At 39.7% G+C, this 13,135-nt stretch overlaps 1 protein-coding gene across 18 annotated transcripts in view; it reads left to right on the top strand.

Annotated features, from left to right (window-relative positions):
- RBFOX3 (RNA binding fox-1 homolog 3) overlaps nt 1-13,135 on the top strand; it is a 488,491-nt gene that overhangs the window by 397,457 nt on the left and 77,899 nt on the right. Inside the window, exon 2 of one of the 18 annotated variants that reach the window (XM_039345579.1) lies at nt 2,214-2,321. The exons of 16 other annotated variants lie outside the window; for them this stretch is intronic. The gene's annotated coding sequence lies outside the window, so the exon portion shown is untranslated. Of the gene's footprint in view, nt 1-2,213; nt 2,322-11,694; nt 12,521-13,135 lie in introns of those variants that run through there. One more of the 18 variants, XM_039345587.1, reaches the window with a different exon arrangement.

Raw genomic sequence — 13,135 nt, 5'->3', positions numbered from 1 at the left:
AGATTGAAGTTGAAAAAAATTTAGCTATTTTACCAAGACAACATAATATTACTAAAAGATTTTGGAATGGTCTTCAGGGTCCTGAATAGTAATGAAAATCTGTGTGGAGAGTTCAAACTGGGAGATTTAAAAATATTTCTGAACTATAAGTATACTATAGGAAGGATTGGGGGGAAAATACGAAAGTAATAACAGAAAGACTCCTAGATAGTTTCAAAAAATATTTGGAAGCTGTAATTTCTGTCCAAATAGATGTTATAAAGTTCTGCCTGAAAGAGTGTCTAAACTCTTGTTATCAACCAAATCCACAATTGCACCTAAAAGTAAAAATGCATTCAAATGTGCAGGGATATATCAGTTTTAACTTTAAATCATATAGAGATTGTATCAGCATCTGTTCAGCAGTTAGAGATTCACTGAAACATGCAATCGGCTGTGAGTGCTTGCATGCAGCTGTTAGGAGCTTCACCAAATTGTTTGGCATTAGGTATAAGTTTTCTATTTCAGGATGAACAATGGGAGAATTCTGCTTGCCCTTGATTATATCATGGGTTAGCGCTATAATATGAACTTGTTCTCTGTGGCATTGTGTAGTAAAAAATGATGTACAGGAGTAGAATATTGCTAAAGCAGGACTTTTTCAAGGACCTTTTTGCTTCCTTGAAGTTTGCCTTTTCATGTCAAAAGCCATAGTCCATCAATGGGGGGGGGGGGAATAAAACAAAATTCAGGGTAGCTGTGTCTAACTCACAGTGCTTTAAATGAAAGCACTTATTTGAAAAGTTAGGATTCCTGGATAGCTGAAATACAGGCAGCCAGCTGGCTCTTGTCTCTGGAAATCTGTTTGCTTTATTGAGATCAGGAAGATAGGAATTACCTGCCTGATTCATTCCCTAAAACCCATCCAACCTATTATCCTGTCTCCAACAGTGGCAGCACCTGATTGCTTCAAAGCATGATGCCAGACTTTCCATGTATGGGCAGATGGGGGTTAATCTACCCCAGGATACAGTTCTCCAAATGGCATCATGCTGGAAGCCAAAGCATGCATCCTTCTTCAGAATTTGATTTCATTAATCCATTTTTAGAGCATTTTATCAGTTCCTGGCCTTTCAAGTTAAACGAAACCTATGGTATGCTTTTCTGGGCATCCTTCTGTGCATCTCATTGGAGATAAATGTGAGATAAAACAAGGCAGTTTTGGTTCAAAGATCTTTCAAAAGCACTTGCGGTTGCTTAAAACTGCTAGGAAGCTGCAGCTTGTTAATTGGGATATTTAAGGCTAGTATTATTTTTTGCATATTTCTAGTAGCAGCCCGTTATTACTTAAATGGAATGAGAACCAGCAATGGAGGGGAGAGCAGAACATAATTTTAATAATGCTCATTGAATATACTGTACTGCACATCCATATGGCAGCTATCTAATACTACCTCAGCCTGTGTAAGTAGGCTGACCCATCATATCAGCATGCTAGAGTTTAGCCACCATTGCTATAGGCTATCAAGTAATAAATGCTTTTTGATATCCCCATAACTCTGCATTTAATTTGGAAATTCTTAATAAGATTATAGTGCTACGGGTGAAATACTTTGAACACTTACCACTGCAAGTAAATTTCACTAAATAAACAGGCACAAGATCAAGCTGTAACAATGCTTTATTTCACTGCAGTGGGTCTTGATTTGTTTATTTATTTAGCTTCTGACTGTCTAATCTCTGCTCTTAACCCCCATTCAGGTGGTCGTATGTCTTATGGATTAATTATATGCTTCTGCATTGACAGATTTATCCTTATGGACCTTTTCCTAATGCCTGTGTATGAACTGAGCCAAACAAAAGCAAGCAGACCCTCTTTCTTCTCCATGAGCATTTATTTAGCCAAGAGAAGGAAAAAAAGGCATCCAAAACTTAATGAAAGAGAAATTTGGTTTCATAGAGCTGAAACTTTGCATAGATCTATTCTAAAGACCCTAAATTATGAAATGCTAACTGGCTTTCATATTTCCACTAATGAGAGATGAAGTTACTCTTAGCTATGTGGGAAAATCCATTTTGTTCCCCTCCCTGTTGAATTACTACATGATTTGTGAATTAAACATTTATACTGCTTTAACAAAAATAAAACTTAAGGAAGTTTTTTTTTTCTTGCAAATCATTCCTTTAAGAAGAAAAAAAATCTTCCACTACATTCCAACAATGTCTCTTTCTAGTAAACTATGGCCTGGTGGTGGAAAATGAAGGATGCAACCAGGGGTAATCTGGAGCAAATGGCTGAGGACTGAGAGCAGATTATACCCACTTGGACAAAAATTCAAAAAGTAAGAATGGTTAGATCAGAAGCATTGTTGAATCTCAGAGAAGGAAATACTTGTGTCATCTAGTGCTAGATGTAATCTCACACTGTGTCTTGTAGTATTTAGCTTGATGGTCTCTGTTCTCTACTATGAAGGAAGGGAAGCCACTAAAAGCTGAAACTGCAACTGTCTGGCCAGGATCCTGACTTCTTATCTTACTGGATTGTTTCTTAATGTGGAACGTAAGCAGGATTACTAAGGGTACTGTCTCCCCAGTGAGGTTTGACTTAGAGGATGCAGTCACCGAAGGTCCAGACTTCCTGCTTTCAGGATCACGGAACCTCAAATGCCAATATTCCCGGATTCATGGAAGCCTGGTGCTTTTGTGACAAGGCTACCAAGATTTTGTTGCTCCTCTCATAAATAATCAGCATCTTGCCACGCCATTCACTCTGTTATTGTTTAAATAAGCCTTGGCTTCACATCCCTTTCCTTTTACATTTGGAGTGGCCCATTCACGTTTCTGCTACCCTCTTCATCTGTCTCCCATTACAGTTTATCCATACCAACTCCCTATGCGCTCCCTGATCATTAGAAGAAACCGTAAGGAATAGCAGCAGTAGATAAACAAGATTTTTGAGCTAAGCAGTCTAAAGAAAATGATGCAGATATTTGAAAAAACAACAACAACCCAGTATGAATGTGTTCATTTATTCATATAGATTTAATAATAACAAGTATGTGATAACCTCCCCCCCTCCCCCCAAGTAATTAGATATTATGAAAGGAGAGGTAGAGATTTGGGGGAGGAAATTTAACGTGCTCACATTCAATGCTTGGCCTCTCTAGACTGGGCAGGAAAAGAGCTTTTCCTGCTTCCTTTGAAGAGCTACTGCCTGTTTGGGGGAATGCATATGGTTCTTGATAACAGTTTAGGACTTAGGTTTTCCTCATGTCAGGGTTTTTTGTTTTGTTTTGTTTTGAAATCTGCCCAAAACTGAAAGGCATAATTTTCTATGTATAATTTCCTAAGCACAATTTTCATTCTGCCTCATAGAAAAATTAAAAAAGAAAGAGATGGGATTACAGCAATTCCAGCAACTGAACTATTTCCCATTTGCAACCCAAGTACCTTACAGTGGAATCCTCATTTTATCTTCTACAGCATTTCTGTGAACTGGGTTCTCTTCACTCTCTTCACAATAAAATTAAATAATAATTTTATTTAATTATTTAAAACATAGCTGGTCTTGCAACCAACTCTGGATGGTTCCCAATCAAATATATTATTCATACCCATCTCTTGAGACCTTATCAATTGGAGAAGCAACCCTTTCTTTTCATCTTTACCATAAGATTGGGATCCATATAACATGGTGGAACAATCATTTGCAGGAGATGTTAGGCAACTGCCTACATTGTCCTCAGCCTACAGCCACAATTAAGCCGAAAACTTCTGTTGCTAAGCAAGTCAGTTGTTAAGTGAATTTTGCTCCATTTCATGACTTTTTTTGCCATAGTTGTTAAGTGAATCACTATCATTAAGTTAGTAACAAGGTTATTAAGTGAATCTGGCTTCCCCATTTATTTTCCTTGTCAGAAAAGTTACAAAAGACACTGCAAACATCATAAATACATGCCAGTTGCCAAGAATTTTGATCATGTGACCATGGAGATACTGCAGTGGTTGTAAAGGTGAACAATGGTCGTAAGTTACTTTTTCCAGTGCCACTGTAACTTTGAATAGTCACTAAACCAGACATGTCAAACACAAGACCCGGGGGCCAGATGGTGGCCCGCAAAGTGGTTTCATGTGGCCCACGAAGCCATCCTGGAAACAATGAGGGAACGGCCCCCGCTGCCTTGACCCTGGCCCAGGCCAGCCGGGAGCCAATGTACAATTTTGTGGTGGCCATCTTGGCACTTGCCCCAGTGGACCATGCCTTGGCACTTGCCCGGTCCCACCCCCTTCTGCCAGAGACCCTCAGATCTGTCCCACTCCTGCCCAGGCCCTGACAGGCACCCTTGACACAAATGATATAGAACTGGTGACACCCACCCAGTAGGCCACACCCACTCCATCCACACCCACCCAGTAGGCTGTACCCACTCTGGCCACACCCACCCAGGCCCCCAAGGGGAACCGCAATGCTGATGTGGCCCTCAGTGAAATTAAGTTTGACACCCCTGCACTAAACAAATAGTTGTAAGTCGTGGACTATCTGTATCATAGCTTCCAACTCCCTTTCTGTGCCGTTAACAAAGGCGCTTCTAAGGATATTAGAAGATATGAATTCATTCCACAAGAGTTACTGCCTAATAAGCATGCATAAGAAGGTACCTTAAAGCCAAAGAAGAACTTGAAAGCCTAGGATTTACCTGAAAACTCAGGAAGGGAAACAGAATGTCTGCTGCTCTCCACTGTTGCTTCTCAAAAGCTCCATAGCTTTTTTAGAGGAGTGCATTGCATTGCTGCTGCTTAAATCTTCCCTCTGTGCCTCAAGCAGACGTATCAAATATGTCTTTATTCTTACAGCATCATTTTACATTTGGAAAACTTAGTGGGAGCAGAAGAAGGCTTCTTTGTGATCGGCATAAAGGAAAGCCAGTCAGAACTCTGTGAATCTAGATAACAACAAGTTCTGTCTGCATTCAGTCTGGGGGGGGGGCGTCATTTTGATTCTGCGGATGCGCTTATACAGCAAGCTGGCCACTGCATGTATGGATATCGGTATAAATACTTAAAATGTGAATAAGTATTATTTTGTTGGGAGGGCATTCTGTGGACTGATTCATTTCACATTAGAATGTGCAGCCTACTGGACTCTGCTGCCTAAGAAGAACAAGCAGAGATGTGCCAGTAATGAGCGGGGGGAATTATGGATTCATAATGATTGAATCATTTGTGACATTAATATGTTGACAAGGTTCAGATCAAAGATAGTCCAAATTTTCTTAAATAAATATAGTCTTCTACCTTTAATCAGAGGTATATAAAAGTTTCAAGAAAAACTAGCTCTATAGGACATTCTACTATAAATATTCTTTGGAATTCACATAGTTTGTTTTGCCATCCTTCAAGGGAAAGCATAAGAAGAAAAGTTGCTGACATCCAGAGGCTGCCTGGATTTTTTCAACCAAGAAACAGTAGTCTTAGTCTGGCTGATTTAAACTTGAATATGCAGTGATAAAGACTTCTGTGTTTGCCATCTATGACAAACAGGTTGGCTGCTCTTTTCAGCTTGATGCTGAGTGAGCTGGATTGGCGGCTTTCCCCACAATCTCATCCCACAGAAAGCTTATTATATTACAAATAGAATGCTGTCCATACAAACATTGTCAGCGATAGAGGAACTGGGAGATGAACAAGAAGCATCTTCCCCCAATATAATATACACGTGGCTGCTTTTGACCGACATTGTTTCTTCTTTCTTTAAAAGAAAAGGATGGGTGGTTTCCAACTGTAATTATAGCAGCTGAGTCTGAATGTTGTGTTGATATCGGTTTAATTCAAGATGTAAGAAAGCTTGCTGATAAAACTGGAGTTATGCCCTGTATGAGGCAAAGGCCATTTTTAGGAGTTGGTGCTGTGTGTTGATATTTGGCTTAGAGACTGCAGTGTCCTTCTTTATATTCTGTTCATCTTTCCCCGTTCACCCTTTGGATGTCTAATCTTCAAAGGCTGATGTCCACGTCTCTTCATGCTTTTGCACATTCATAGAATTCCCATATCCCGGGCTGTGCTGCTCCCAAGGCAAGTATCACTACTGCTGCTACCATGATAAGTAGATTCTTAAATATTGAAGGGCCTACATCCTTTAAAGGAAACCTCTTTACACTGACATTCACCAACTTGCTAGGATTAAAGACAGAAGCAATACGAAGGGGCATAGAAGCTTATTTCTTTCATTTTTCTCACAGTGAACCATAATTATGGGAACTAAAAAAATGATAGCAAACTCCTGGAAATAGTCTGTGCAAAGAAGACAGTGCAGTGTTCTGTGCTGATCAAGGAGGGCAAGGAAACCAGAGAAAACCTATACTGCATGAAGAAATTGCACCCTTTAGATTGGAGATTCCCCATAGATGTTGCCACCTCTCACATCCCCTCCACCAAGGAGCTCTAATACCTGCTGAATTCTATGCTTCCTTCTGCTGACCTAGAAGTAATTTGCACTAAAAGTTAACCTGCCTGCTGGGAAGCCACCTGTCCTACGTCCTGGCTGCCCCCTAGAGTGATGAGTAAAAATGCTCATTCTAGCCAAGATCACACTATGTGCCTTGTGGTCTTGAGAGAAGGCTACCCTTTCTTGGCCCCTGGCCAATTGAAGGTTACCTATCCTATGATCCAGAAGCAGATGCTCAGAGCTAGAGGTAGCTTTAATTAGTCACATAATATATAGACTTGCAATGGGAACCGAAAAAGGAAAAATGGGAACTTTGGGCATAGATGTGTTTTGCCCTATTTTGTGCTAACGTAATCTCTTCATTTTTCAAGCTGCCTCTCAGGTTTGGAGAAAAACATAGTCGTCAAAATGCTAATTGATTGAAATAAAGAGACCAGAAAGAACATCCTGATCCTCAGTAGTCAAAAGTTTCTGTGCTTGTATATAAGTTTTACAACAGTTGTCTCCGTTTCCTATTTATGAAGTCGGAAGGTGTAGAATTAAATTGTTATGAAACCAGAATGTATCCTTTTGCAGTTCAGCATTCATGGCATTTGAGAAACTAGTATATTTGAATTATGTAAAATACGATAAAATATACAGTTTGAAAATAGACATTGAAAGCTGCAGACACTGAAAAACAAGTGGTTCATTCCTTTCTAAATGTGCTTATCCACAATATAGTCCTGCAGTAATTCTGCAGTGTAATTGAAAATACTCCAGTATTTAAGGTTTGTATAATAGCCAATTGATATCATCTTAAAATGTGAAAGTTAGAGATACTCATTTCAAAGGGAAGGCAAACACGGGATCTCTGAATATTTGATGTGAAAAGCAGTTTACCATTATATCTTGCTCTCTTTGCAGCTTTCTGCAGGAAAGAAATTATAAAGAGTAAAACCAGGGCTGGCCAAGTGAAATACTCAGCAGCAATCAGAAGCACATGTAATCTAAGTAAATGATTTTATGGAATGTGAAGGATAGTACAGAAAAATAAATAAGGACACCATTATGTGGAAACCTTAGCAATGCTAGATACTGATGGGTTTTGATAAAGATTTCTAGCAATTTGCAATATCCACAGAGTTATTCTTTGGTTGCACAATGGTTGCTGTAAATCTTCCGAAATATATTAACCAATAATACATAGCCAATCACAGCACCAATTTAAAGTACTAAATGCAAGAGGTTGATCTGACTGAATTAATAGTTCAAGCAGTGCAGAGTGAAAAGTATGCTGCAGTAGATTATTATCTACAGTATAAACCTATTCACATGGAAAAAAAGATGGGCCCTATGGGCTTCTCCCATCTTGAAAGGAACAATCACCATCATACTACGATCCCTTTATATTCTCCTTAGGCAACATTTTTCCTTTGCAGGGAAGAGCAGGATTGAAAAAAAAAAAGTGGATCTTTTTTGTTCACTCAAATGTTCACTCAAATACTGGGCTCCACAACCACCAGAGAAGTTTGGCTGTAACACATAAGAAGCCAGCATTCCTTCCATTAGAGAACAACTGCTTTTTCACCCCTCTCCGTTTATGACAATACTTGTGACTTCAGGATGCCCTTCTTGGGCCAAAGAGCAGGAAAATAATTTGGGCAGGGATTAACAGTGTAGAACACAAGGGGAATATAGCAGTCTTCTGGAGGGCAATATAAGAAAAATTGAAGGAGGGAGGCCAGAGGCCAGCAAAAGAGTAATGAGAATGGTGGCCGATTGCAAAACAAGTGAGGCTTTTGCGATCAAGAAATAAGTAATTTTAAGTTTGAGATTTAGAAAAGAAGCTGGTGACTGTAAAGAATAGGATGATATCAGAAGAATGTGCAAAGAAAGGGACTTGTTCCGTTGGCTTGCTCCGTTTTGTTTTTATTTGATTTCTCTCTTCTTGATCCTCATTTGTCCTTTATTCCTATGTTGACCCTTACATGTTTACAATTTCCATGCAAGGAAAAAACAAGGGTCAATTGCAAAAGAGCTAGCTGGAATGGCTACCCCACTCAAATTCTTGGGGCTACTATTTCTACAGTTCTCGGATGACTTCTGGCCCTGCTGACTGGGAATTTTAGCAATTACGGCCTCAATATATATGAAAGGGGCCAGTCAGAGGAAAACTGATAGAAAGTATGGCTGCCAAAGAAGGTTGAGGAAGATGAATAGCTTCACCCTGAACCAAACATCATTTGATTTTGAAGTGTTTGTTTGCTGTTGTTGTTCTTCTGTTCAGGCATATGTTTGGGGTTTTTTTGGCTGCTGCTTTTTCAGTGATATAGCTTGAAGAATCTGTATAAAGGAAGCTTTTCAACTTTGTTCATACATACAAACACAGAGAAACTGCAGATTTTTCATTTTATTGGAATTACTGTGACACTTTTAGATTCATAGGTCACGCTGTTCTTATGTGCCTTTGACATTGTGTTGTATTAGCATTAGTGTGAGGTGTCAGAAAATGGCCCTATATTTATCATTAATCGTACAGATGTCTAGAAGTCCACGTCCTAGCAGATGCCTTGCCTATAGTGCAGCCTTGTGCTGTCTCAGGATTCTTGTGTATCAGAAGGAAGAGTAGAAAAGATATCTTTAGTTTTAGTGGAAACCAAAAATAACAACAAAGGTGGGATTTGTTAAACTTTAAGCGGGGTTGTGTAATTTAGGGCATATAGGTCAATGAGTTTATAAGTTCACTGCTGCTGAGCTGAAATTCTGAATGAAGCATAGAACTGAATTTAGCCCCATATGAAGAACTGTGTGGGCTTTTAGCAATGCTGGTTGACTGAAAATGGCAGGTATTCTTCCTATTGCCCTAAACTTAATAAACTGTGAAACTTTTTGTTGTTTTCTAGATGCCTAAAGCCTAGTGATATGGAGACACATTCTAATTCCATACTTGATCAGAGAAGGGTAGAAGCTTTAGAGAGATCCAAGCTCACAATAAGGAAGAATTTCCTGCCCATGAAAACTATTAAGGAGTTGGAACAGCCTGACTCTTAGATTATCTCTGGAGGTTCCCAAACAAAATTTGGACAGCCATTTGTCTGGGATGATTTGGGGACCCCTGCTTTGGGCAGGGGATTATACTAGAACAGGGGTCCCCAACCCCCAATCCATGGACCAGTACTGGGCAGTGACATGCCAGCAACCGGTCCGCATAAACAAGCAAAGCCCCATCCACGGGATGCAGGAAACACACAAAACCACCACTCCCCAATCCACGGAAAAACCTCTCTCCACGGAACCAGTCCCTGGTGCCCAAAAGTTGGAAACCTCTGGGCTAAAAGATCTTCAAGATCCTTCCCAATTTATGACTCTGTGTGCATGGAAACTCCCTTCCCACAGCTAACAAATTGTGGTTAACTATCATTAACAGAGGGATAGAATCAAGATCACGTGACTTATTAATACCACTTTACAATGCCTTGGTAAGGCCACACTTGGAATACTGCATCCAGTTTTGGTACCAGGATGTAAAAAAGATGTTGAGACTCTAGAAAGAGTACAGAGAAGAGCAACAAAGATCATTAGGGGACTGGAGGCTAAAGCATATAAGGAAAGGCTGTTGGAATTGGATATGTCTAGTTTAATGAAGAGAAGGACGAGGGGGGGACATGATAGCAGTATTCCAATATCTCAGGGGCTGCCACAAAGAAGAGGGAGTCAAGTTATTCTCCAAAGCACCTGAAGGCAAGACAAGAAGCAACGGATGGAAACTAATCAAGGAGAGAAGCAACCTAGAACTAAGGAGAAACTTCCTGACAGTTAGAACAATTAACCAGTGGAACAACCTGCCTCCAGAAGCTGTGAATGCTCCAATACTGGAAGTTTTTAAGAAGAGACTGGACAGCCATTTGTCTGAAATGGTATAGGGTTTCCTACCTGAGCAGGGGGTTGGACTAAATGACCTCCAAGGTCCCTTCCAACTTTATTATTATTATTATTAAGGCAAGCCAACATTTATTAAGTCAGTTATGGAGGGGAATTCATTCTGAAATGTGCTACTCTACCTGAAACCTATTCCAAATATTTTTCCTGATTTCTATCTAACCTCTCAGTACAACACCATCTATTGGCAGTACACGGCCAATCTTGTCTGGTCTGAAAAGCTAAGTATAATTAGGTAAAGTTAGGACTTGTTTGGAAGATCATTATGGCCTCTCAGGGTGTAGATTGGACCTGATAGTCAGGAAGCCCTGGCAAAAAGAGGCAATTGTTACCAGTTTTGTATGGTTGCCAAGACTAGATGAAGATATCCATGAAGCTACTAGAAGTTAAGCTTGACTTGAGAGACTTCATTTACTTTACATTGACCTCTATGACTTGGTCCTGTGAACTATTGGTATTCTTTTAGAATAGTACGTCAGTGTCCATATGTGGATTTATGGGGAAATCCTAACATTAAAGAAGTTAATGGAGTGCTGAATTATAACTCCAAACTCCAGAATATGAATATGTTTGAGGAATTGTAGTTGTACTGGGCATGAGAAATGGCAAAAAGAATTAGATTGAGGAATGGGGGAAATGGTATTTTTCTAGGCATTAAGGATTGGCTCTTGGTGTAATTTATCTGTTCTGAAAAAGGCAATATTTTCAACTAATCAAAAAATGAAGCAATATGTTCTGCTCTGGAATAGATTTCATGAAATTTTACAATAATACAGTGGTATTTCTAGGTAGTAGTTTTTTTATATTCCTGTAGTTGCTAATGCTATATTATCACAAGTTATCCTTTGTAAACCCGTGATATTTACACATTTAACCTATATTTTAGATGTTTAATATTGTGATTTGTTAAGTTTTGTTACAATCTTAACAAAGTTTGGGGAAGGGCCCTTTTTTTCCTTTTATTTATTGACTTGGTTTTGGGTTTTATTTTCATGTGGTTTATTAATTCTTTTTAATATTGCATGGCCCTTTTCTGTAGGCTATCTTTTCTATTCTGATGCTGTGTGGGTGTTTTTGTGGTTTTTGTTTTTTGTAATCTTCTTATAATAAAAAAATAAAGATTAAAAAAAATACTACACATAGCAGTATCTTTCCATAACTTCTGCCTTCTATTCATCAGCAATGTCCGTGTGTGTGTGTGTGTGTGTGTGTGTGTGTGTGTGTGTGTGTGTGTATACAAAGCTGTTTCTGATCCATTAATAAACATGTTCCCTCTTCCTGGGAAATCCGTTAGATTTCTTTCTAATATATTACTGCATCCTTTGAGGCATCTCCTTCAGAATTTGTTTCTAGTTGATTAGTCTGTATGGGATGTTGATTAAAAATAAGATCAGTTCCCCCTGAAGAATAGGACAGAGAAGAGTCCCTGTTTTGCTGTCAGGGTTAATTGTACGGGGGGGGGGCAACAGGAGACATGTGACCTAACCAGCCAACCCCGTTAAAGCAGCATTTATCTGGTCCCCATTTGTTCTCAAAATGGACAACCCTTGACACTCCTTCTTGCTATGGCTCTTGCCATAGATCCTTTTCACCAAGAGACCCCAGTTGACATCCATAAATCTCTGGTTGGTTTCCATTCCCTGACCGTGGATGCTGCTCAGGAGCCTTGGGCCTCTCTCCTGAATAGCTGCTATTTTGCACCATTTCCTGGAAAGATGTAATAAAATGCCAAAGCTCACGGCAGCTTCTATTGCTACGGTAAATCTGTAAGTCCCTACACCCAGTTTGTTCAAAAGCCACCCAATGTGTTTTTTTGCCAGTATCTGTATGGCTTAGAATGAGCCCTCTAAGGAAAGGATCGTGTTTTCTCAGGACTCCAGGTTTCAGCAAAAAGAAGAAACAAAACCATCCTTCCTCGGTCAGAATATGGATTGTGCATCTGTATGTGAATCAGATCTGAAAATAATTTAAGTCCCCAATTTTATACTCTGCATTTTTCAGATGACTGCTGCAGCAGGAAGAATCACCTAATAAAACTCACTTAGAAGCATCTCTGCCTGGCAGGGAGGATTCTGCCTGGAGCCTTGGAAGGCAGCCCAATTGCCGCGTACCCCACGTTCTGGCTGAACTGAATACTGGATTCACGTTTATGCTGCACAAGGAAGCTGGATACAGGTGGCTTTGCAGCTGGCCGGAAGATTTAAACTGGGCCCTGCAGAGAATCAGCCTTAAGCTGAAGCCCCAAGTGGGCTTTACAGGCGGGTCTCAAAAATGGATCATTTTTCAGACTCCCTTAAGTTGAGTTTAACTCCTGGTGACTGCATCCATGCAGAGGTTTCTGGCAGTGTTACAGCAGTAATTTGCTATTGCCTTTTTCTGGGATTAGTATTTTTTTTTTTTTATTCTCAGACTAACCTATTGCTCTGGGATTCCCAAGCAATCTCCCATCCAAGTCCAAACTAGTCCTGCTTAGTTTCTGAGATCATCAAAGGGCAGTTATATGCTGAGGCATCCCCAATTGTCCTAAAGTCTTCAGGAATTCCATGGAGCAAAGCTTCAACGTGCCTGTGAGAAACAAGCTATTAGCTATATAACCAAGCCTTACAACTGATTTTTCTAGTTGTTGCGGAGTTTTTTTTTTTCCTGGAGTCTCCGCAGAATGTGAACCTGGGTACTTGTAAAAGAATGTGATACATCCTTCTTTGGTTGAGCTGTGTTTTTTTTTTTTCATAACTCAACCTATATTATTTAGACTTGGTGGGTTTTTGTGTCAATATTACCAAGCTGTGG

Source organism: Crotalus tigris, unplaced genomic scaffold, assembly GCF_016545835.1.
Source record: "Crotalus tigris isolate CLP2741 ecotype Arizona unplaced genomic scaffold, ASM1654583v1 scf7180000017551.9496454, whole genome shotgun sequence".
Classification (NCBI taxonomy): Eukaryota; Metazoa; Chordata; class Lepidosauria; order Squamata; family Viperidae; genus Crotalus; species Crotalus tigris.
The sequence above is the reverse complement of the archived record's forward strand: the minus strand, read 5'-3'. Positions and strand labels throughout refer to the sequence as shown.